Source organism: Dermochelys coriacea, chromosome 12 (genome assembly GCF_009764565.3).
Source record: "Dermochelys coriacea isolate rDerCor1 chromosome 12, rDerCor1.pri.v4, whole genome shotgun sequence".
Taxonomy (NCBI): domain Eukaryota; kingdom Metazoa; phylum Chordata; order Testudines; family Dermochelyidae; genus Dermochelys; species Dermochelys coriacea.
In genome coordinates this window covers 32,728,548-32,751,088 of record NC_050079.1, presented here as the reverse complement: position 1 = coordinate 32,751,088, position 22,541 = coordinate 32,728,548, and the positions used below count along the sequence as shown (strand labels likewise).

Sequence of the window (22,541 nt, the reverse complement as noted above, 5' to 3'; positions counted from 1 at the left end):
TTAACTTGATCAGACTATCAGGTTAGTGCTACACTGGTGAGTTTCACTGTTCTAACAAGTGGGCTGGGCTTAGTGACAATCTAAAAAAGTGTACACTTGTCATTTTTCGCAGGAAAAGTTGATTTCCTTTACAATCTGCCCTGTTGTGAAGCAGTTGACTCTGTCCTGTGCATCTGGCAGCCAGCCTGACTCATGAGTGGGATGGAGGAGCCGGGGCTTCTCCTTTTCCACATCCCTATCTATCCCCCTCCCCACTCACTTGCAGCAGGGAGTTTTGTGAGAATATCCCCTGCTCTGCCTCCACAGCTGGAGTCACAACTTGAGCAGGACTGAGCAGCGGATCTCTTTCTTGCCTGTGTGACTATATAAGGGCTAGCCCTTTTGTGTCTACACTGCAATTAAACACCTGTGACTGGCCAGTGTCAGCTGACTCAGGCTCACGAGGCTTGGGCTATGATGCAGTTTAATTGCAGTGTAGCTGGCCGGGGTCAGGCTGGAGCCCAGGCTCTGGAGGGTATGTCTACATTGGAATAAAAGACCCATGACCTGGCCATGGCTGGCCCTGGTCAGCTGACTCAGGCTCATGGGGCTCGGGCTGCGGGACTAAAAATTGCTGTGTAGACATTTGAGCTTGTGAGGGGGAGGGTCCCAGAGCCCAGGCTCTAGCCCAAGTCTGAACATCTACGCCACAATTAAACAGCCCTGTAGCCTAAGCCTGAATCAGTTGACACAGGCCAGTCACAAATGTTTAATTGCAATTTCGATATACCCACAATATACTTTGCTCATTTAGGGCCAGCTTCCACCGTCTTTCCTCATAGTATGCGGCACCTCTATTCTGTGAGCAGCCCCACGGAATTCAATGCGATTGCTCGTGGAGCAAAGCACTACTCAGCACTACTCTGCCTCAGGGAGGCAGAATTTTATTGAAAGAACTATTTGGAAGTCATGCAGCATGTTCAGATTGCCTTTGCGTAGGCTTTGCTGTCTGATATTATACAAAATTAATGGTTAGAAACCTATTTTGTTGCCCTCCAAAAATAAACATACACAAAGTAGGGTTTAGTAATACAGTGTCATGTTTGCGGCCTGTTTCATATGTCACCAGCTCCTCTGAAAATTGCCCCATCATCCTCTCTTAGATGCCATATAATATTCTTAATTTCTCTCTTGCTTTATTTGCGTGATAATATCTTAACTTGTCTTAAACACTCTGGCTGAGGCCTTTCTTCTGTGCTTTACTGTTTCCTGTCATTTTCTTTTTGATATAGCTCCATTCTAAAATCTCTCCTTTTGTCCCCTAGACTTGATGTTTTATACATAACTATGTGCTTCTTTTTTAATCTAGCTATCCTTGATTAACTCTTGCATGTCTTCACTCATTTACATTGCCCTTTAATGTTTTACTCTTAGTATAATTATTACTACATGGCATGCAGAATCTTTGGGCATAATATATCTTCTTAGTTCTTTGTGTATCCTCTGCTGCTATCCCATGGGAGTTCACCAAGCATTAATCCATGATTCGTTCAAAATTTGCTTTACTAAAATATAACATCCTTTTTTTAATAATTCCACTATTTTTTGGCTTCCCCAATCATGAAGATGAAAATTCAAATTACTCTTTGCTCTTGAAAAGTCAAATCTTTTTATTTCACAAAAAGTTTTCTTCTTTTGAAAAATGTCTGCATTTTCTCTGACGTTTAATGACCATAAACCCAGTAAATTTCAACTAAAGAGCCCCCACAACTCTTGGTGACAAGACAGTCACAGTCTTCAATAGCGCATGATTTAGGAAGATTTCAGTTCACTTTTGTAAACAAACAATTAATTAAATCAATATCACAACTTCCATTTGACTGTAGGTAGGCAGCAGAATAGCCTCTTCTGTTTAGAAAGAGGCTAAAAGAACAGCTTGATTTACTTGGGGACGGGTGATTCTTTTGACACCCTATTAGCGATTGGGTACTAAGACAAAAGCTGGTTCCAACTGTGGGCTGCTAGAGCCCTGCCTGTAATGAGTGGAAGTTACTTAAAAGCTTCATTCATAGAGCTCTGAAAAGATGGGAGGATGTTGGATGAAAATTCTATGCACACTTCTTTGACCTGCCTTTAACATAATAATACATATTGCCAATATGTTTAAAAATAAACAACAAATCCAGAAACAAAATCCTTCTCTGCACACACACAGTTCTTCCCCCTGGGAGAATGTATAACAGAGAGAATGAATTACATATGACAGATGTTAATCACATCACGTAATGTATGACTGGAACATGCTCAGGTGCTCCAGTGATGAGGGTGGTATAAGAACCTATACAGAATAGATTTATAAATGGAGCTCGTAGTGCCACCTCAGGTTGCCAACAATTCTTATCGTAGGACCCATTTTTTAGTTACTTATAACTTTGAAAACTTTAACCATTTGGGCTGAAATTTCCCATGGTGGGTGTCTGCCTCAAGCTACCTTTTTTTTTTTTTAAGGGAGAGTTTCTGCTAAAATGGTTCAGCCCTTTGAGACGTGTCAAAAAAAAATAAAAAAGGTTTGATCATATAATTAAAGTGTGTATAATAATGGGGCCAAACTAAGGTTGTGCAGAGGACTGTAATTCTGGCACTCCCAACTTTAAATGCTTGACTTTGCAAACTTAATGTTTGTTTAAAGTCGTGGGTGTAATAGAATAACAGCTGGTTGGGCTTGATGTGCTTTAACAAGACCAGCACATCTGCATGCACTTGTACAGATATGGAGACTGCTGGTATGACTGGGTAATTGTTTACTTCAAGGGAGGAGTTTAAAAGTGATTTGATTGAAAAGAAAGGCTGATTATTTTGGAATGTTAATAGCAAATTTTAAAGATGTAACTTATTTCGTTTTTTATGGATCATGCTGACTATACAAATGTTTTACACTGAAGAATGTAGATTTGTAGTATTTTTATTTTGGACTGCCCTAATTGTCAACGCTGGGGAAAAGATATTACATGAGGGATAGCCAGGCCAACTGACTTGCCCAAGATCACATAACAAGTATGTGCAAGAACTGAGACTAGAAGCCGGGTCTCTTGATGCTCACCCTAGAAGTTATCTCACTGGACTATGATTCCTCTGTCAGTTGGCTGCTAGGTAGTCTTAGGCCCAGAAACACCCTTGGATTTCTTGCCTTGTTAGTAGCTTGGCATATCATGAACTGGAGGATTCTAATCTTCATAAGGCAGGGTACCAATTACAGCAACTTTCTCAGGATCTAGAGCAAACAGTGAACAGGTCCCACAGCTGTTTCTTTCCTTCTAGCTTTCTTTGCCCTGAACAAAGTACCTCTTCCAATCACCTCACTGAAAATCAGGGGCACCTTTCCCCCCAGTTTGAAATAAAAATAACTCCAGATCGGTCCCTAAATCAGATTTAGCTGTCGCCTTAATTCTTATACAAACACACACTTCAACAGGTTTCAGAGTAGCAGCCATGTTAGTCTGTATTCACAAAAAGAAAAGGAATACTTGTGGCACCTTAGAGACTAACAAATTTATTTGAGCATAAGCTTTCGTGAGCTACAGCTCACTTCATCGGATGCGTTCCGATGTTAAAATTACTCACTTCAACAGAGGCATAAATGGAACCGTCTTAGCAGGGTGCAACATTTCCACCAGAATTTGGAAAGCTTTGGGGTAGAATTAGCACTTATCAGACCACTCTTGGAGTAAGATCACCAAGATCTCAAGTCTGAAAATTGGTAAAATATTAGTTGTCTAAGTATAATGATGATCTGTTTCCATCCAGCCGTCACTTCCTAACCTCCCACACACAGCGCCTGTGAAACAAACTATCCTATAAGGCCTGTCTGATGTCAATATGTAGTTTTTGGAGCAGGATGTGATGCATGTCAATGCAGCCCCAGCAGCTGTAGGAGGAAGCCTCATTGAAACATATAGGGTGCTGTATGGGTGAAGAGGGTCGCTTGTGAGCATCAGCATAGGTGAGGTCTATTCCAATATATGCTATCTGAATGGGTTCAGCCTTCTCTTCTACTATTCTAAACTGCTCAAATACTAGTCTTAGGAAGGGAGAACCTTCTGTCACTCTTTTTTTTTTCTCTTTGATCTGTGTATAGATTGATCTTTCTATGGCTCATGCTCACAAGTGTAGGAAAATCTCTGCCCTTTGCCCCACTCTCGACCACCACACACACATCATCTCTCACCACTATTTGTCACACATTTTTAAAGTGATGCTATGGCGATGAATTAGATTATTTTCTCACACACTCTTAGTACTGAACCTATGTGAGAAGGTGGGGTGAGCAAGCATGAAATGATATCATATTTGTAAATATTCTGCTGGAAATATGTTCTCAAAGTATACAATGATAAACTGCTTAAAAGATTCCCCCTCCATTAAAAATAGCTCTAGAATGAGAGATGATGTCACTATATTAATAAAAAAAAAAGCCACTGAAAGTCTCCTAGTTAGACAAAAGAGGATAAAAGTAATTTAAAGGCAGGCACACTGGAAGCAGAGATTTGGTTTTAAAATGAATACCTGTATTGAAGTGCTGGAGAATTTTAAATAAGCTTTGCTAACAAAAATCCCTGTGAAATCCTCAGCTTTGTATCTAAAATAATGAAGGCACATTACATTTACCCTTAGGACTATCTGTAGGAAACCCTTTTTAATAAGATCTATATTTAACAGATAATAATGCATTTACAGTGGTCACGGCCTACCTAATAGAGCTGTAATAGATACACTGTGTATTTGATCAATATCTATGAGTAATAGGTTCTTTTTATTAAATATAATGGCATCATAGTTAGTTTTCAGCCTGCATTATATGGATGTCTACATCTTGCCTGACAAAAAGCCCTGATTTTTTTTCTCAAACAGCCCAGTATAACTACTTTAATAAAGTTATTTAAAGCTATGAGCAACAGCCTATTATATTTCAAGTGTTTGATCTGTTCTCAGCATAATGCATTTTCACATGTTGTTCATAGGCATAAAAGCTGCTCGACAAATATAAGCAAAAATCAATAGGAAAATAAAACATAACAAACAATGTTTGGCAAAGACCTTCTTTCTGCATGCCTTACAAATTATCACTGCTTCTAAATACTATTAATAATTCTGTCAATCAGACACTAATACTGAGTTTGCTTTTGGTGAAAAATAATGAAAAGTGAAGTGTGGTGTTACTTGATAACTCAAATCAAATTACTATGTAGTCTCATAGTTAGTGCAAGAGAGGGGTAATTTTAGTACTCTTGGGTTCTGTTCCTTCCTTTGCCACTGACCCACTGTGTGACCTTGGCCACTTCCTCATTTTCTAAAACTAACGTTAATTACTCTTTGATTCCTTAAATTTTGGACTTCAGATTCCTCCTTGCTGTCTGCTTTTACTGCCGTTTTCTTCTAGAACCCTGGCTGAGCTAATTTGGAAAAAGGAAGCACTAGACCTGGGTGGAAGAACAATTTCGGTTTTTGGAGGATTTAGATATTTAGAAATTCAGTGTTCCAATTTGGAACGAAAACGAAAAAAATTGAAATTCTATAAAAGAGAATGGAACCCCAGCTCTGGGGCTGTCCCAGATCAGTGGACCTTGGAAGCCCTGGGAGTCCTGGCTATGAGCCAGTCCATCTGGTGGGAACCTAGAATCTCTGGGTCCCCAGCAGCTTGGCAGGTGGACTGCTGAGGAGGTAGGCAGTCAAGCTGGCAAGAAACCAGGCAGGTTTTGAAACCCACATGGCATGCAGAGTTCTGTCAGAACCTCATCTAAATTAGATCATCTCCATGGAATGTGTTGTTTTTGTGCATTGGCAAATTCTGATGAAACTTTTTTTCTGCCATCTGTAAGAAGCACTTTGTCGGAGAGGCAGATAAATGGGTACAAGGTAATTTTTAAATTTAAATTCAGATCCAGGTCCAGATTTTGAACACCTAAAAATTCTGGGACATGTGAATACAAGGAATTTGATTTGGTCCGTCAGAAAGGAAGTGTTTTTAATTGTAACATTCTTTGGTGTACATACAAAAGGTCCCTTCTGAATGGTGAGCTCTTAGGACGTAGTCCCAGTTGAGTCAATGGGACTGTGTGCATGAGTAAATTCTCACCAGTGGTGGTATAGAATTCAGTCTGGTAGCACTCTTAACCTAAAGTTAATTGAGTTTTTTTGCCAATTAGTAGATTTGAAGCGTTAATGGCTTGATATTTTGAAAGTAATGAAGTGTCCCTCTAAGATCATTCTGAGAACTCCTGCACTGTTGGCTGAATCAGTTTGCAAGGCATGAGCTATTACAGAATCTGAAGCCAACTGCTGGAGATCTGCCAACAGCAGTGTCAGACCCATTCCTCTGTATATGTGGATTTACTTCTCAAAAATTGTACAAGTGTCAAGATAGCCAAATTTATATTTCCAGTTGCAATTCATTGTATTTCTCATGATGTAGCCCTTGTCTCTAACCCAGCTATAATAATTAATATAAATTCCTCTACTAAGAAATGATGCTTAATCCAATGGGGGATTAAAAAAAAAAGGCCTTACAACAAACTGGAAAGTCTTCAGGATTTTGGAGTTTAATTGTGTTGCAAGCTTGACAATCATTTTAACTGATTCTGTGGCTGGCCTTTTAGTCTGCCTTGATTCATGTTCAACAGACTTCTTTGCGCTATTGAACTGACAGTTCTTTGACTGCCTCTCAGGCTGACGTTGCCTTTCCTTGCTATCGGTGTCAGAAGCTACCTCGCGTCAACATCAATGGACGTAGCAGCATTCCTGGATGAAAAGTGTGCATGTCACTAGGATGTACTATATCAGTCCACAGTCCAGTTGTGCTTTCTCAATATTCAGACAACATCCTCCACTTGCAATGGAAAGAGGACAGCTTCCATAAATGAGAGCAGCTGCAGCCAAAATGGTCCTATTATTATAGCTGATAATAAATTTAGAGATGTTTCAAGGAAGTGATGTTTAGATCCAGGCCCAGATTAGGCTTAGACTGGGGTTTGCCATTTAGTTTCAAGGTCAAAAGGTTTTGTTCACATATGACAATGTCAAAATCCCAGGAGGAGTTCCTGTTAGATATAGTCTGCAAATGGTGTAACTCTCATGACATCAATGAATCTCATTAGGTTTCTGCAAAAAGAAAAGGAGTACTTGTGGCACCTTAGAGACTAACAAATTTATTAGAGCATAAGCTTTCGTGAGCTACAGCTCACTTCATCGGATGCATTTGGTGGAAAAAACCGATGCATCCGATGAAGTGAGCTGTAGTTCACGAAAGCTTATGCTCTAATAAATTTGTTAGTCTCTAAGGTGCCACAAGTACTCCTTTTCTTTTTGCGAATACAGACTAACACGGCTGCTACTCTGAAACCTTTCATTAGGTTTCTGCTATCCTAGAGCAGGATCGTGTAAGAATGAGTGTGTTCCCATCTGGAAGCATTGAAAAACTGTATTTTAAAATAAAAATTCCCTGCTGAACATCTGTGTGCTGTTATTAACTCATTCCTGCTTAGTACTGTGCCATACAAGAAAGTATGTTCTTTCTCTGTAGAATGGATCTTCAGCGTAGAGCAGTTTCTTAGCCTCGTCAAGTTGTTGACCCCTTATTTGAAGTAAAAAAAAATTCATGATCCCTTTATATTTACGGCAAAAGTCTGAGTATGATATCAATGATAAGTCTAGATAAGTTGTGTGTTTTATTTCAAGAGGTTTGATGGAGCTTGTCCTTGAGGGGTAAAGATGTGCAGGGAGTGGGAGAGGCAAAATTTTCTTTGCTTTATATTGTAATAAAATTTTCAACACTTCATGGCCCTCTGATTACATTTTGTGACCCCACTAGGGGTCACACCACATGCCCGAGAAATACAGAAGTGGAGTATAAATGTACCACTAAGTGGTCTCCATTGTCACGTGGAAACACAACATGTTAGAAAGAAACCAACAACCTTAGGCAGGGCCAGCCAAAACTGAACAAATCAGCCAAGAAGATAAACAAAAGGTCCTTTCACCATCGAAAATAATTCAGCAATAATTGACCCTTACCAAATCAACAATAGTGGGAGCAGTTTTACACAAAAATCAAATTTCTTCCTGTTTGTACTCGGAGAACATCCAGCTACTTGTTTTACCCAACAACTCACCTGAGAATTCCATCTCCCAGTAGAGAGGATTTCCCACTCAATTTCACTCTTAATTTTCCGGTGTATTGGATCACTGCACCTGCTCTTTAGAAAATCATACTCCAGCAATTTCAGACAATATGTAAAGTATCATCATAAAGGTATTAATTTGCCACCTTGCTCTGTTCAACATTAGTTCTTTGCTCAGTGATAATGAAGCCGGAAGGAAGGAGTCTGTGCATTTATTGGGGTGGTTGATGTGGACACTGTCACAATAGAAACCAATTTTAAAAAAAGTCCTTCTCTGTGTTGTTAATGTCATCTCAGATTGTTGCTAACATTGAAAGACTTACAAAATCTACCTAATTTACTTTGTTGTTTATGCTATGGCTTATTTTGTAGGTGCCATTATGAGGAGCTGAGTGTATCCTGAAAGGTGGTGCTCAAATAAATTTGTTAGTCTCTAAGGTGCCACAAATATTCCTTTTCTTTTTGCTGAAAGGTGGTGTTATACTTGTCCATCTTATATGGCCCCATTGCTATAGTATCTAGCATCTTAAATATTTTTATTGTATTCATCCACATGCCACCCTTAGGAGGGAGAGAAGTACTGTTATCCCCATTTTACATATGTGGATCTGAGGCACAGAGAGACTTAAGTGCAGGATCCCAAACCACTAAAGTCAAAGGAAAGACTCCCATCGACATCAATGAGCTTTGCATCAGGTCTTAAGTTATTTGCTCGCAGTTACACAGGAAGTCTATGGCAGATCACAAAACGGAACCTGCATCTCCTAAGTCCCAGGTAGTACCTTAATCACGCATTGAAGCCAATGGGAAATTTGGCTAATTAAATGAAAAGCTGAGACGTTTCAGGGATCCTGAAAAGCGGGATAGTCAAGACATCTGAAAACACAAGACTGTCCTAGTCAAATTTGGACTTATGGTCACTTTACATGAGTGATCCCATTGACTTCAATAGAACATATACATAAGTAAGGAATGATTGCATGAGTACATATATAATGTATGAGTCTTAGTTTCCCCATCTATACAATCAAAATAATGCCTACCTTTTAGGGTTATTGTTTGGCTTAGTTAGTTTTTCTAAAGCACTTTGAAAATGCAAAAATGCTATGTACTGTTAGTGCTTTTGAAAAGTAATTCCAGGGGCTGAGAATGTGCTGTTTGAATGAGCAAAGCAAGCAGGGTCTCTGGAGTCATATAGTCAGTTTTTTTTCACACTTGTCCATTGATCACCACGGCTGTTCTATGCATATTAGTACTCATCCTGTCTCAAGGTTTCTTTTATTAAGTGTTACACAAACACGAGACTGTGTGGGTTCAAATGTGATCAAAATGATGTGTTTAAACTGTGGCATTATATCAAGCATGAGTCATTTGTAGACATACACGTACCTAGCAGATAACCAAAAGGCTCAACTGTGGTTATTTTAATAACCATTTTAAGAACTGGATTATTTAAACAATATTTTGTTGCTTGCTTTATTGTTTTTGCCCAAATTAATGTTTTATCCAATACATAAATTTGGGCAAAAACTTGGCTCAGCTAAGGTGCAGGTTCAAATACTCCTGAGTTGGTTGAAAAGCATTTCCTCAGAGATTGATGGCTTTTTGCTTTTGAGGCAGTTGAAGTTAATTTCCAAATGCAATTAGCTACCAGCACCATACTTTGTCATATAGTATTCTATGGTAGATTTGGAAGGGGAGGAGTGGGTAAAGGTTTCTTGCTTTTTTGTTTCATTTATTTCCTTCATTGATCCATCATGAATGACCAAGACATTTCTTCTTTTTTTTTCATCCGCTTTCAAATCAGAAAGGCCTGTTAGGTCATCTTGTCCAAGTCTCTCCAAATGTTTTCATCATGTGGAGCCCATTTTTATAGGATGTCTCATGAACTGACTCCTCTCTTCTCCTCTCCACAATTGCTTGGACCATTATCCCTCTGTGATGCAGTAGGGAGTGGAGTGGTGTGACGTAGCAGGGAGGGGGGAGTGTTGACCTGGGAATGTGGCAGGAGAGTTTCATTGGGGATGGGATACCTGAGAGCCTATAACCTGAGCCAGGAGGGGGTGAGGGAAGTAACACCTCTGCCTGGGAAACTGGACAAAGGCTAGAGGAGAGAGCCGGCTGGAGGGGTGTTTAGTTTCAGTTTGGTGCTCGGTGGTGGAACTCAGGGAACCCCAAGGCTGGGGTCTAAGCTCCCTGCCCCCCCAGAAGGGCTTGACTGAGGGGTCCTGGTTGTACCCACAAGCTCCGTTTTAGACTGTGTTCCTATTGTCCAATAAACCTTCCATTTTACTGGCTGGCTGAGAATCACGATGAACCCCAGGAAGAAGGGTGCAGGGCTCAGACTCCCCCATACTCCGTGACACCCTCACATACACCTATTATGGAGCATCCCACTGGTACCCTTGTGAGGATGGAAGATTCTGTTCTTCCTGTCTGCGCAGCCTGTTTGTTTGGGCTTGATGCTAGGTAAAAGATATGGCCCTATGTTTGCAGTAGAGCTGCGGGTCCCTGCACTGGCATTTTGAATGTGAGGGTAGGTTCATTATAGTGCCTAACACACGAACAACAGTGGGCTCAAGAATAAGGAGGTGATTGCTAGTGAAAACAGTCAGAGCATCTGGTGAATAGCTTGCTGTAGCTCTCTAACCTTTTTTCCTATTGTTGTCAGAACCTGCTTGCTTTCTGTATACTCAGTATGATGTGCTCTCGTGTGTCACGCTCTAAATCTAGATGAAAGAAGGTACCTAACTATCATTTCTTCACAGCCATTATAACCTTCTCCAGAAGACTGACACGTCTCTCCATAGATCTGTTCTTGATAGGGCAGTTTTTAATGTTGGGTCTTGTGTCTTGATAATTAGGCTCTTGATTTTGGTGGGCATTTTTCTCTAGCATGCCTTTTCACTCTGATGCTGTAAATCAGTGCTTGTAATCATATTAACAATTGTAGAGAAATAAATTCTGTTCCGACAAATTCAAATCACATTGGTGTGTGCTGAGCAGCAAGGCAATAGACCCAAAGGTATGCTGTCTGCACACCACAGTAACACACAGCTGTGTCAAGAGTCACAGATTTCATTTTGCTGTAATAAAACTAGCTTACATTACTTTGTGTGAGATAAGAAAGACGGATTGTGATATTTTATTACACTGTCAATCAACTGGTAACCTAACTATCCTTTTTGCACTTGGCAATAAATGTCTATGGCAGTGAGAGGGGGAAAAAACAAAACAAAACAGAAAACCACACAGTTTTAGAAGGCATTTATCATAAAATGTATAAAGCTTGGTGACACCTTCAAATAGAATAGAAAACACACACCAAATCAGTTATATTGTGAAATATCAAAAGCAGGTAGATTTCATGAATATATGTAACGTACTGGGCATGGAACAGTTTTTTAAAAATGGAGATAAAACAGTGGAAATTGAATAAATTTCTTTAGTACCAAGAAGTTTTTACTATAGAAACACAATAATTTGTTTCAGCTACACACAGTTGCAGACATTGACTATCCTGCTAACGAAAGACATTACAGCTAAAGGCTGAGCTGCCAGAGAATACAGCTAAATTGCAGGAACTGACAAAAAATCCTGTATTTTAAATTATCTAACTTTTTCTCTCCCGGAAAAGTCCTTTTGAGATACCTTGTTTTGTTTACAAATGATTCTGGGGGGCGGAGGGAGAGTGGCACATGGCAAACATGGGCAATTACTTTTACATGTTCATTTCAATCATAATCCATTCAGCATGATAAATGAAATCAAATGCAATTTGTACAATCTAAAACATTGCAGCTAGAGCTTTTTAAAAATTACAGCTGCAATCTGATTTGACATAATATCCCTTACAGAAATACTCAATGTTTTGTGTTTTTTTTGTTTTTTGTTTTTTTTATATAGTCATAGATTCCACTGCCAGAAGGAACTATTGTAATCATCTAGACTGACTACCTATATAACACAGGCCACAGAACACCCCCCCCCCCCCAAAAAAAATTCCAAATGCATATCTTTTTAAAAAAAAAATCTAATCTAGATTTAGAAATGGTCGCTGTCAAAAATTTATACCTTATTTCCAGTCTGAATTTGTTTAGCTTCATCTTCTAGCCATGATATACTTTCTCTACTAGATTGAAGAGGCCATTATTAAATATTTGTTCCCCGTGCAGATACTTATAGACATTAATCAAGTCACCCTTTAACTTTCTCTTTGTTAAACTAAGTAGATTGAGCTCCTTGAGTCTGTCTTATAAGGCAAGTTTTCTAATTATTTAATCATTCTTGTGGCTCTTCTTGGAACCCTCTCCACCTTATCAACATTGTGGAAGAAACGCAGCCCTTACTTTTAGGTTGGTTGCAGCAAGTTAGAGACAGTTTTTATTTTTAAGCAATTGCAAGGAAGAGAGACTGCACACTGACAGGGATTTACCCTGTCTAGGCAGGTTTTTTTAAAAAAGATAAACAATTAGGGCAAGCATTTATACCTTTTGTTACATAGAGTAATGATTAACAGCTGCATTTTGTTAATACATATTTCTTCCTGATATCTTATTTTTTTAGCAATTTTTTGCTATAGTCTACATTTCATTTCTATCTTACACAAGGTTAAACAACATCTTTTACAGTTCCTTCCTTCCCCCCCCCTCCCCCGCTTGCTTTCTACTTGCCCAGGCCCTGCTTTAAGTCTTGCATTAGGACGGTTAGAGTTAGCCTGACTTCTGCTTATTTCAGAGAAAACAAAGAGGCCCGCATTCAAATTTTCTTTTTCTTTTTTTTCCTACTTCCACAACATCCTACCTGAATTCTGGGCATCAGAACTGGAAACAGTATTCTAGCAGAAGTCATGCTAGTGCCAAATACAGAGGTAAAATAACTTCTCTTCACCTCCTTTAGATTTCTCTATTTGTGTCCAAGGATCACATTAGTTCTTTTCACCACCGCATCGCATTGGGATCTCAGTTCAGCCAATTATCCACCACAACACCAAAATCTTTTTCAGAGTCACTGCTTCCCAGGATAAAGTCCCCCATTCTCTAAGTATGTCCTCCATTCTTTGTTCCTAGATGTATACATTTACATTTAGCCAAATTAAAGCACATTTGTTTGTTTGCTTGCAGTCAGTTTACCAAGCATTTCAGATAGCTCTTTATCAATGACCTGTCCTCTTCATTATTTACCACTTCCCCAATCTGTGTCATCTGCAAACTTTATCATGGATTTTATGTTTTCTTCCGTGTCACTGATAAAAATGTCAAACAGCTCAAGGACAAGAACCAATCCCTGGAGGACCCTATTGGAAGCATACCGACTTGATGACACTTCCCTATTTACAATTACATTTTTAGATCTATCAGTTAGTCAGTTTTTATTTCACATAATGTGTGCCGGGTTAATTGTATGCCATTCTAGTTTTTTAATCAAAATGTTGTGCAGTATCACATCAAATATTTAACAAAGTTGAAGTATATTACATCAACACTATTCCCTTTATCTCCCAAACTTGTAATCTCATCATGTAAAAAACCATCAAATTAATTTAACAGGATCTATTTTCCATAAACATATGTTGATTTGCATTACATTATTCTCCTTTAATTTATTAATTGAATCCTATATCAGCTACTCCATTATCTTGCCTGGGATCAGTGTTAGGCTGACAGGCCTATAATTACCCAGGTCATCCTTTAAAAAAAATTGGTTCAACTTTAGCTTCACTGCTGCTGCAAGGCATATTGAAAATCATCATTAATGGTCTGGCGAGCTTCTCCCCCCAGCTTTTAAATAAAAAAAAACTCTTGGATGCAAGTTCTAGACTTGCTAATTTAAAAATGTGTGACTTTCGTAGCTTCTATTTAACATTCTCCAGAGAGATTAATGGAATGGAAAGAGCATTATCATCACAATATGATGAGATCATATCGTCTTTTCCCCCCAAATACAGAACAGAAATATTTATTGAACACTTCTGCCTTATTGATAATTCTACCATAGCTGCCTTCATTTCCCCTCTAAACCAGGTTGGGTTTTTAACCAATCTTCTTCCTCACCTTCTTCCTTGATTGTAGCTTTTTGGGCATGTAGTAAGGTGTTCTTAAATGATTCCCAATTGTCACTCACATTTTTCTGATTAAATTTTTCCTCCCAGCTGATTTGGCTCATAATTGCTTTCAGTTTTGTGAAATTGTTTCTATTTAAGCATCAAGTACATATATTACTGGTCTGGAATGTATTCTGCTTGCACATAAGTGTGATCATTTTTACCTAAGAGACCCTTATTTTTTAGTTCTTTGATCAGTTCCTCTTTATCTTTTAGGACAAAGTCTAATAAAGAATTCCCCCATGCTGGCTGCAACACTATTTGAGTTAGGAAACTGTCATCTATAATGTTCAGAAATTCAAAGGATGTTTTAGTACTGGCAGCAGGCGTATCAGAAACTCTGAATGAGGATGGCTGGGCCTAGTGGTCAGAGCCAGGCTTCAGAGCTAGAATTAGGAATCCAGAGCTAGGGGTGGGACAAGGCTGGAGCAGGACTATAAAAGGCCAGAGCAAGAGGAAGACTGAAACAGGCTAAGGCTTTTGAAGTCTGTTACCACTATCAGGCAGGGAAAAGTTCCAAGCCATGAAGTGGCATTGAGCAGACTGAACTGCTGTTTCTCCTGTGAGGTTTATATAGCTGCCTTGAGTCACCGGAGTAGCTCCTGGTTTGTGGATTGGCGAAGCCTAGCACAGGAATGACTCATCAGCTGTAGTTTAGGGATGATTCATCACCTTATAATGAAACCCCCAGCATATGTCACTCAAACTGAAGACCCCATGATCTCTGTTTCTTTATTACACATTATAAATAGGCCGTTTCTGTTCTCTGGTATGATTCGGTGGTTTGTAGCAGACACCAACGAGTACCTTATCTTGTGCTTTATCTGTTAGGAACATTGATCCATAAGCATTCAAGATCATTTCCTTCTGCATTATCAGTGACTCAGAAACAGGTAATGCCATTTTTCACATAGAGTGCTAATTCCCCTCCCTTTTGCTCACTCAGTTCTTCCTAAATAGGTTTTAAGCATTGATTTTAACCAATTCTGCAAATCATCCCCCAAAGGCTTCAGTAATGCTAACTAGATTTATGCTCATAAATGAGCAATTTGAACTCCTCTTGTTTTTTGCGCAGACTCTTAGCATAGGTGTATAGGCAATTCAAGAATTTTTTCTCTTCATTTCCTTTGATTCCTTGATTAATGTTGTTGTCAACATCTCTGTTTTGTTCTGAGTGCTCATATCTTCCTTCTTTTTACCCTCCCCTGGTGCTTTTAGTTTAACCCTTTCCTGACTACTCTCGTGAGACTATACCAAATGAGATTGGTTCCCATCAACCAAGGTGGAGGCCATCCAACCTATACAGCCCCCTCTCCTTATAGAAGATAAACCAATTTTCCACAAAACCAAAACCCTACACTCCTTACCTACATTTGATTACATAGCCAGCAATTCAATTCCAGAATATACTGCCTTCTATCTTCCTTCACTCAGAGAAGTTTGCTTGGACATTCTTCTTCTTCAGCATGCTTCTGAGTTCCCTGAAGTAATCTACTATTTGTGAGATATCCCACAATACAGTGTCATTAGTGCCAAATGTGGACTATGGATCTTTGCCCGTCAACTTCAGAATCCTATACAATCTGAGTGACGTCTTGTCCTGGTATCTGCCTGTCCCTTGCAGAATGTTCTTTTGATTCTTCTGAGTATTGAATGTCCAACAAGGATTATCTGTCTTCCTTGGACAGTTGGAGAACTCTTTGCAGGCAAGATTGCTTTTTCTTAAAGGTTGGGCTGAGCTGCCATCCACCTCCTGTGTCCTGTATATGTCTCCATTCCCTTGGACCTGCTGGATCTTGAGGGGTATCTTCCAAAGTTTCCATGTTGAGGACCTGGTATTGATTTGAAACTTGTAGCTGTTGTCTTCTCTCTGGTGGCCATACTCTGCCCATCCTTATCTGCCTCCAGCCATGTAGAATGTTGTTGTGACCTCCTGTCTCTGATGGTTATGAACCACCAAGCCTTCTCTCTGAGTTCTCTGTCTCTGATTCCTTGATGGCCAACTCTATTCTACCTGAACCTGTGGTACTGCTGTTTCATGAACTTGGCTATCTAGGAACTCCTCAGCTTCTCTGATTCTCAGTAGTGTCTCAACTTACCTCTCTAATTCGAGAATCTTTTTCCCAGGCACAGCCACCAACTTGCACTCTATGCACAGGAAATACTTTGTCTTCCAGAAAGAAAAGAGAACATGGCACAGCTGTTCCAGGTCACCACCACTGTTCCATCGCTGGCCATCTTGAAAACACACACAGTACAGAACCTTTCATAGTCTTCAATTAGGACTCAACCAACTCAAATGGCTGCCCTGTTAATATCACTGATGTGTACTAAAATGATATTGAGTAGTAATTCCACTATATAAGCATCGTGAGATGAGCTACATTTTGATTCTGTATTTAGAAATCTCAAATCAGCATGAGATGACTGTATATTGTTTTTCTTTTAATGCACACAGGGTGAATACCCCATCTAAATCTAACATGGACTGTAACTTCTTAGCTGAATCATTGATTTATAAAATATCACTTGTAAATGAATCCCAAAACCCAATATTGAAGCACATTTTTAAGGCAGATGCTGCAAGTCCAGTTTCTGTTTTGTCCACAAAAGCTGATCTGTTCCACCTGGTTAATTATGATTCTTTTTTTTACTTTATAACAATAAATAATATCTTGTGGGGTTTTTTTCCCCTTGTGTTTTTGGACCTTCATTCTGCTGTGTTGTCAACTTTTAGAAAAGAAAGCATGAACACACTGGACCTGATCCAAAGGCTATATAGTCAATGAAAAGATTCCCACTCACTTCAAAGAGCTTTGAATCAGGCCCTAACAATGGAATTGTACACACAGTTCATCTGCTTTCTTTGAACTTCACAACATATAGACGTAGCTGAGATCTGACTTTCAGTTGCAACTTCCTGTTTCTCGTTTAAAGCAACCTTGTCTAACTTTTTATGTGTGATTGTATCATAGTATCATGTTTTTCAATGCTAGGTGCACTTATTCCATTTGGTAATATTGGTCACCATGTCTTGTTTGACAGCATTTATCCATTCCTTGGTCTTACTGGCACTTTCTTGTCTCTTTCATGTTTTATAATTAATTAATTATTTTGGGAGGGAGGTGAACTTTTCAGAAAGTTACATTGCAGTACACAGAAATATAAAGACCAGACTAACATGAGTATTATATAAATGCATTCCAGCATAGGCAAGGGAAGGAAAACAAAACAATCACAACTCAAGAAACATAACCCATGCTTCCTAGATTCAGTGCAATGCATTTAATTCTCTAACTGCCAGGCAATATGATCACATTTTCTTTTTCCATTTAGAGGAAAGAAAATTGGTAACACAAAATGTCCTCAGTCATTTACTAGCAATTAGCAATGGGGAATAAGCAGAGGTTTCAATGTTGCAGTGAAGTATGTTAACTACATTTGAAAATGGAATGAAAGGTAAATTGAGCATTGTAATATCCTGATGAAGGAAACTGACCTAGGTCAATCTGAAGCTTTTTTGTTCTAGCCAAAGGGATAAACAGTGTTAAATAATAATATTAGAACCTTCCTTTAGTGGGGAATGCCAAAAAGACCATAGGATTTAAGATATCTGGTAAGAGACATTAGTCACCAAGAGCAGGTAATGTCCAAAGGTGTCATGGTTTTTTTTAAAAAGTGGATAAACAATCCTAAAACTAAACTCCATATTCCTAAAATGAGGAGTGAGTAAACTTCATTTACCTGCATTTCTCTTCAACTACATTACTGGTAATGCCTGTGATCTGACTGGAGACACATAGTTGATGAGGTTGTGTCCCTATGGGTATATCTGTACTGTAATTAAACACCAAAGGCTGACTTGAGTCAACTGACTTGGGCTCGTGGGGCTCAGGCTGTGGCAGTGTAAAATTGCTTTGAAGATGTTTGGGCTCAGGCTGGAACCTGAGCTCTGGGACCCCATGAGGGGGGAGGGCCCCTGAGCCTGGGCTCCAGCCTAAGCCTGAAAGTCAGAGCAATTTTTAGCTCGGCAGCCCGAGCCCTGCAAGCCTGAATCAGCTGACATGAGCCAGCCATGTCCAGGTTGTGGGTCTTTTATTTCCGTGTAAACGTACCCTATAAGGCTTCCTTTATAAAATAAAGAGAATAGGTCAAATTCTCTGCTCTTGTAAATTGTTGCATTTCCTTAGTGCTTGTCTACACACCAAAGTACTGCGCAGCAAGCCATTGTGTGGATCTACAGCACACCACCTTGCAATACAATAATGTCTTGTGTGGATGACACTATGGTGCACTGGGACTTTCACTGTATTGTAGCAGTGTTCACATGGGACATTACTGCATGGTCACCTTGTGCTCTGTAGATGCACACCTTGGTGTGCTGCGCACTAACTTGCCACATGGAGAAGCCCTTAGAAATAAGTAGAGTGGCACTGATATATATTAGCAGAGAATTTTACCCTCTGTAAATGGAAAGCATTTAACAATAAGATATTTTTACTGGAAATGCAATAATTTCATGTACAAAACTTCATGCACAAATAAGGATATCAGATTGAAAATGGCTTGAAATTTAGTACAAAATACCGATAGTATGTAGAGTGTAGTGTTTTGGTTATGAAACCCATGTAAGGGATAGTCCCTGCCCCAAAACTCACAATCTAAATAGACAAAGGGTGGGAGAAAGGGAGCAATATTATCCCTATTTTACAGATGGGAACTGAACAAAGAGATTAAGGGTCACACAGGAAGTCTGTGCCAGGGCTTAGAGATGAACTGACATTTCCAAAGTCCCAATCCACTGCTTTAACTGCAGGGAAAGAGTGAAGTGAAAATTCATGTTAAGTTTCTTTGTAATAGTGATTACCAGGTGACAGTTCTGCTAGCTGTGAGTAGAGAAGAATGAAGATGAGCAAACAAGCAGGTGCTGCTTGGGTACTCTACATATTCAAATTCCTACAATACTGGGGCTTGATTCCATAGGCATTTCTCAGCCAGAGCAGCTACAGAACTGGGCTTTGGTGTATATAATGTTTGGATAGCAAATATTGAAAGAAAACTCCTTTTCCCCCATATTTTTATTAATTTTTTAAATCAATTTCATTTTTTTCTATCATCTGGGATACTGTTTCCTCTCCATTTGTGCCCTTGGACAATGTGATAGAAACTGGCAGCTCTGTCTAGAGAGATGATTTCCAGCTTTGTATTAATGTTTTCAGTCAATGTTTACAATGTACGTGGCCCAAATCCTGAGAGGTGCTGAGCACCCACGCTGCCCTTTGAAGATACACTGAGAACCTGCAACTCTGATTATCTTGGGATGGGATTGCCTAGCTAACATGTCTATGCTTATCCTCAGAGGTGTGGATTGAGACTCATTAAGACTACAGTACTTACTATTCATGTGGTACTGGAGGTGGGTAATTCATGGGGATTTTATCTTTCTTCCATGCCTCTTAAGGGCTCAGATGAAACATGACTCAGTCAAACTTGGAGTTTGAAAGATGTATGTGTAACCAGACTCTCTAGATACAAGAGTTAGTTGTTGGAAGAACAAATTACTCCAATCTCTACATTTGGCTGGGTGTTTTGAATGACATCCCGAGGAACATGGACAGACTGACCTGAAAGCGACAGCCTGCTTTGTTGTTGCTTGGTCAGACCAAGGGCTTACTAACTATCAAATGCTTTATGACATAAGCCTTGTGCCTCGCTAGCCATACTTTTTTGTAGTACTGGTCTGGGTGGATTCACATTTCAAACAATTTTTATCTCATGCTTTTCTCTCTGTTTCCAGAACTTTGCCAGTCAGGAGTGCAAGGTGACGTTACGTGAATTGAATGAGTGGAGAATGTTAATTTGGAAACAGTCTCTATTGGGTTCTTAGAAACAATTCTGACCTAAGAGGAGGCTGAATCAAGGGAAGGGTAATTGTTTGAATACCTGCTCTAGCACAAAGAGGGCTGAGAGATTGTAAGCTCTTTGGGTTAGGGACCATCTTTTTGTTCTGTGTTTGTACAGAATCTAACACAATGGGATTTAATGTCTGGGGCTCCTAGGCACTAGCACAATACAGATAATACATGACAATGGTAATTTTCCTCCCTATACTATGTCAACAAGGGCATCGACATGAGCCAGTTTGGCCATGGGGTAACCAAATGACCTGATGGGTGATAGGCCATTTTGCAGTTCACCATGTGGTCCAGGTATTCTGTGGAGTCCTTCCTAGTGTCTTGTAGAATGAAATATTTTGAGAACCAAGCAATGGGGGATTGGGGTGCTGGGAGATGGCTCTATGAGAAAACATAAGAACCTCTGGGCCTAGAAGTGGGGACTGCAGGGTCTGAGGCAGGTGCTGGTTCCTTGTCTCCATGCAGGGCCCTTGAAGGGTTGCCAGTGATGCATAGTGGGAGGCTAAGCCCAGCAGGAAGTCCTGCCCTAAGGGCATGAACAACAGTCCTCTGCTTCCCTGATTGGCTTGCATTCCCCATATAAACAGCAAGCCATTTCTGGTAGTTGTTTGAGCAACGCAGACTTCCAGTGTGCTTCATCCTCACACCCTGCTTGCTGTTCCTCACCTGGATCCCAGACTCTTGGCTCTTGACCTTGCTCCAGCTCTCAACCCTGATCTTGGCTTATTGTCTACAGCTTATTGCTGACCCCAATGAAAGATCCCGGCCTTGCCTGACCCCAGTTCTCGCCTCATGCTCTTAATTTGGTAACGCACTCTGACTCTGCGGGTTTGACCTGGCCTGGCCCTGGACTGATCATTGACTTTTCAGCCCAGATACTGAGCATCTCACCCTATGTCTGCAGGCCTGGCTGTGACAGAAAATTTCTCTCCTTCCTTAGTGATCTGGTAAACTTGCTTTTAAAAAATATACGTTGTTTGAAACTAGAGTTGTTAAAAAAAAACAGGAAAATTATTTCGATGAACACTTTCCAAATCAGTTTCAGCTGAAATTGCTTTTTACTGGTCCTATCCCAGGCCTTGTTTGTCATTGGGATGGTCCTTCTTACCTAATTACAGTCTATGGTGCTTCATTCAACTCAGAAATAATCAGCTGGCACAAATTAAATGAACTTGAAGACTTTTTTCTTTTTTTTTTAAACAAACTGAATGAATTGCATGACCTGGTTCAACACTGATTTAAAAATACCTTCACTGAATGCTGATAATGGGCTATACTGAGGTCTCATTTAAACTTGAAAACGTTGAATAAAAGATGGAACAGCACGTGATTAAATGTTAATGAGCAAAAGTCATATTATCCCCAGAAAGAGCTCACAGCCCATGTTAGCGGTTAGAGTTATACACATCTAAAACAGATGCCTTTTTCATCATTGTCTCTGTGTTACACTTCTCTGGGGATATAAAATAGCATTTAAGAATCCTCCCCAGGGTACATTCGTGAAGCAGATAAGACAATTTCTTCAGCTAGATTGCAGCTGTAACTCTTTTCAATTGTAAGTGTGTGCTGGAGAGGTGCCTTGCTGGCCACAGTGACACTGTTCTTTACATTATTTTCTTTTAAAGGAAAAAGAAATATAAACTTGGTGTCTGTTTGTAGGTTGTTTTTGAGGTGTCACTGTGTGAACTCGACATGAGAAGGCCATCTTGGTGACACACAATGCCAAAATAAAGAAAAGATGTGGTTTCCTTCTTTGGCAATCTATTTAGGGTTACATATTTATGTTACGACAAGGTGTTTTACATTTGGAAGTTTGTAATGCAGTCATGTCTTCTCCCCCAGGCAGTCTATTCTAGATGAGTGTCTATAATCAAAGAGTGATCTCTTTGGTTAGCAGCTTGTTTTCCTCAACTGCTCCTTTATTTCTGTATATTTTTTTTGTTTATGGTAGAGAATGAAATATTCTTTGTTCAACCATTGCAGAGTCTGGCAGGGGTATGGAAGGAGATGCTGTGCCAAAGCATAACCCTATATACAAACTGCAAAAGGATTTTTTTATCCCAAGAAAACTTGAGATGACAAACATCTTACAAATAGTATAATTTGATAAGGCTACAGTTTCATTAATGACAAATTAAACTACATAAATTAAAATGTCTAAATTAATCACCTAATAGTAGACTCTGTGCGTTGTGTTCTAGTCTCCATTGTCACAAGTTGCCTTTACACATGTGCAGTGACCTGCCCTGTTCCTGGGGCCAGGCAGAGCATAGTAAAAGTATTTCAAAGTATAATGTGTCCTTGCCTAGAGTAAGTGACAAGACTGAGGGCCATATCAGACTGAATGCATTTACTCTTAGCAGATCTTAG

The 22,541-nt window shown here is 39.6% G+C and overlaps 1 long non-coding RNA gene across 3 annotated transcripts in view; it reads left to right on the top strand.

The window, feature by feature from the left end:
* LOC122456340 overlaps positions 1–22,541 on the top strand; it is a 130,882-nt gene that overhangs the window by 61,711 nt on the left and 46,630 nt on the right. For all 3 annotated transcript variants that reach the window (XR_006275208.1, XR_006275209.1, XR_006275210.1), the window contains one exon: positions 20,054–20,183. This is a non-coding gene — a long non-coding RNA (uncharacterized LOC122456340). The remainder of the gene's footprint in view (positions 1–20,053; positions 20,184–22,541) is intronic.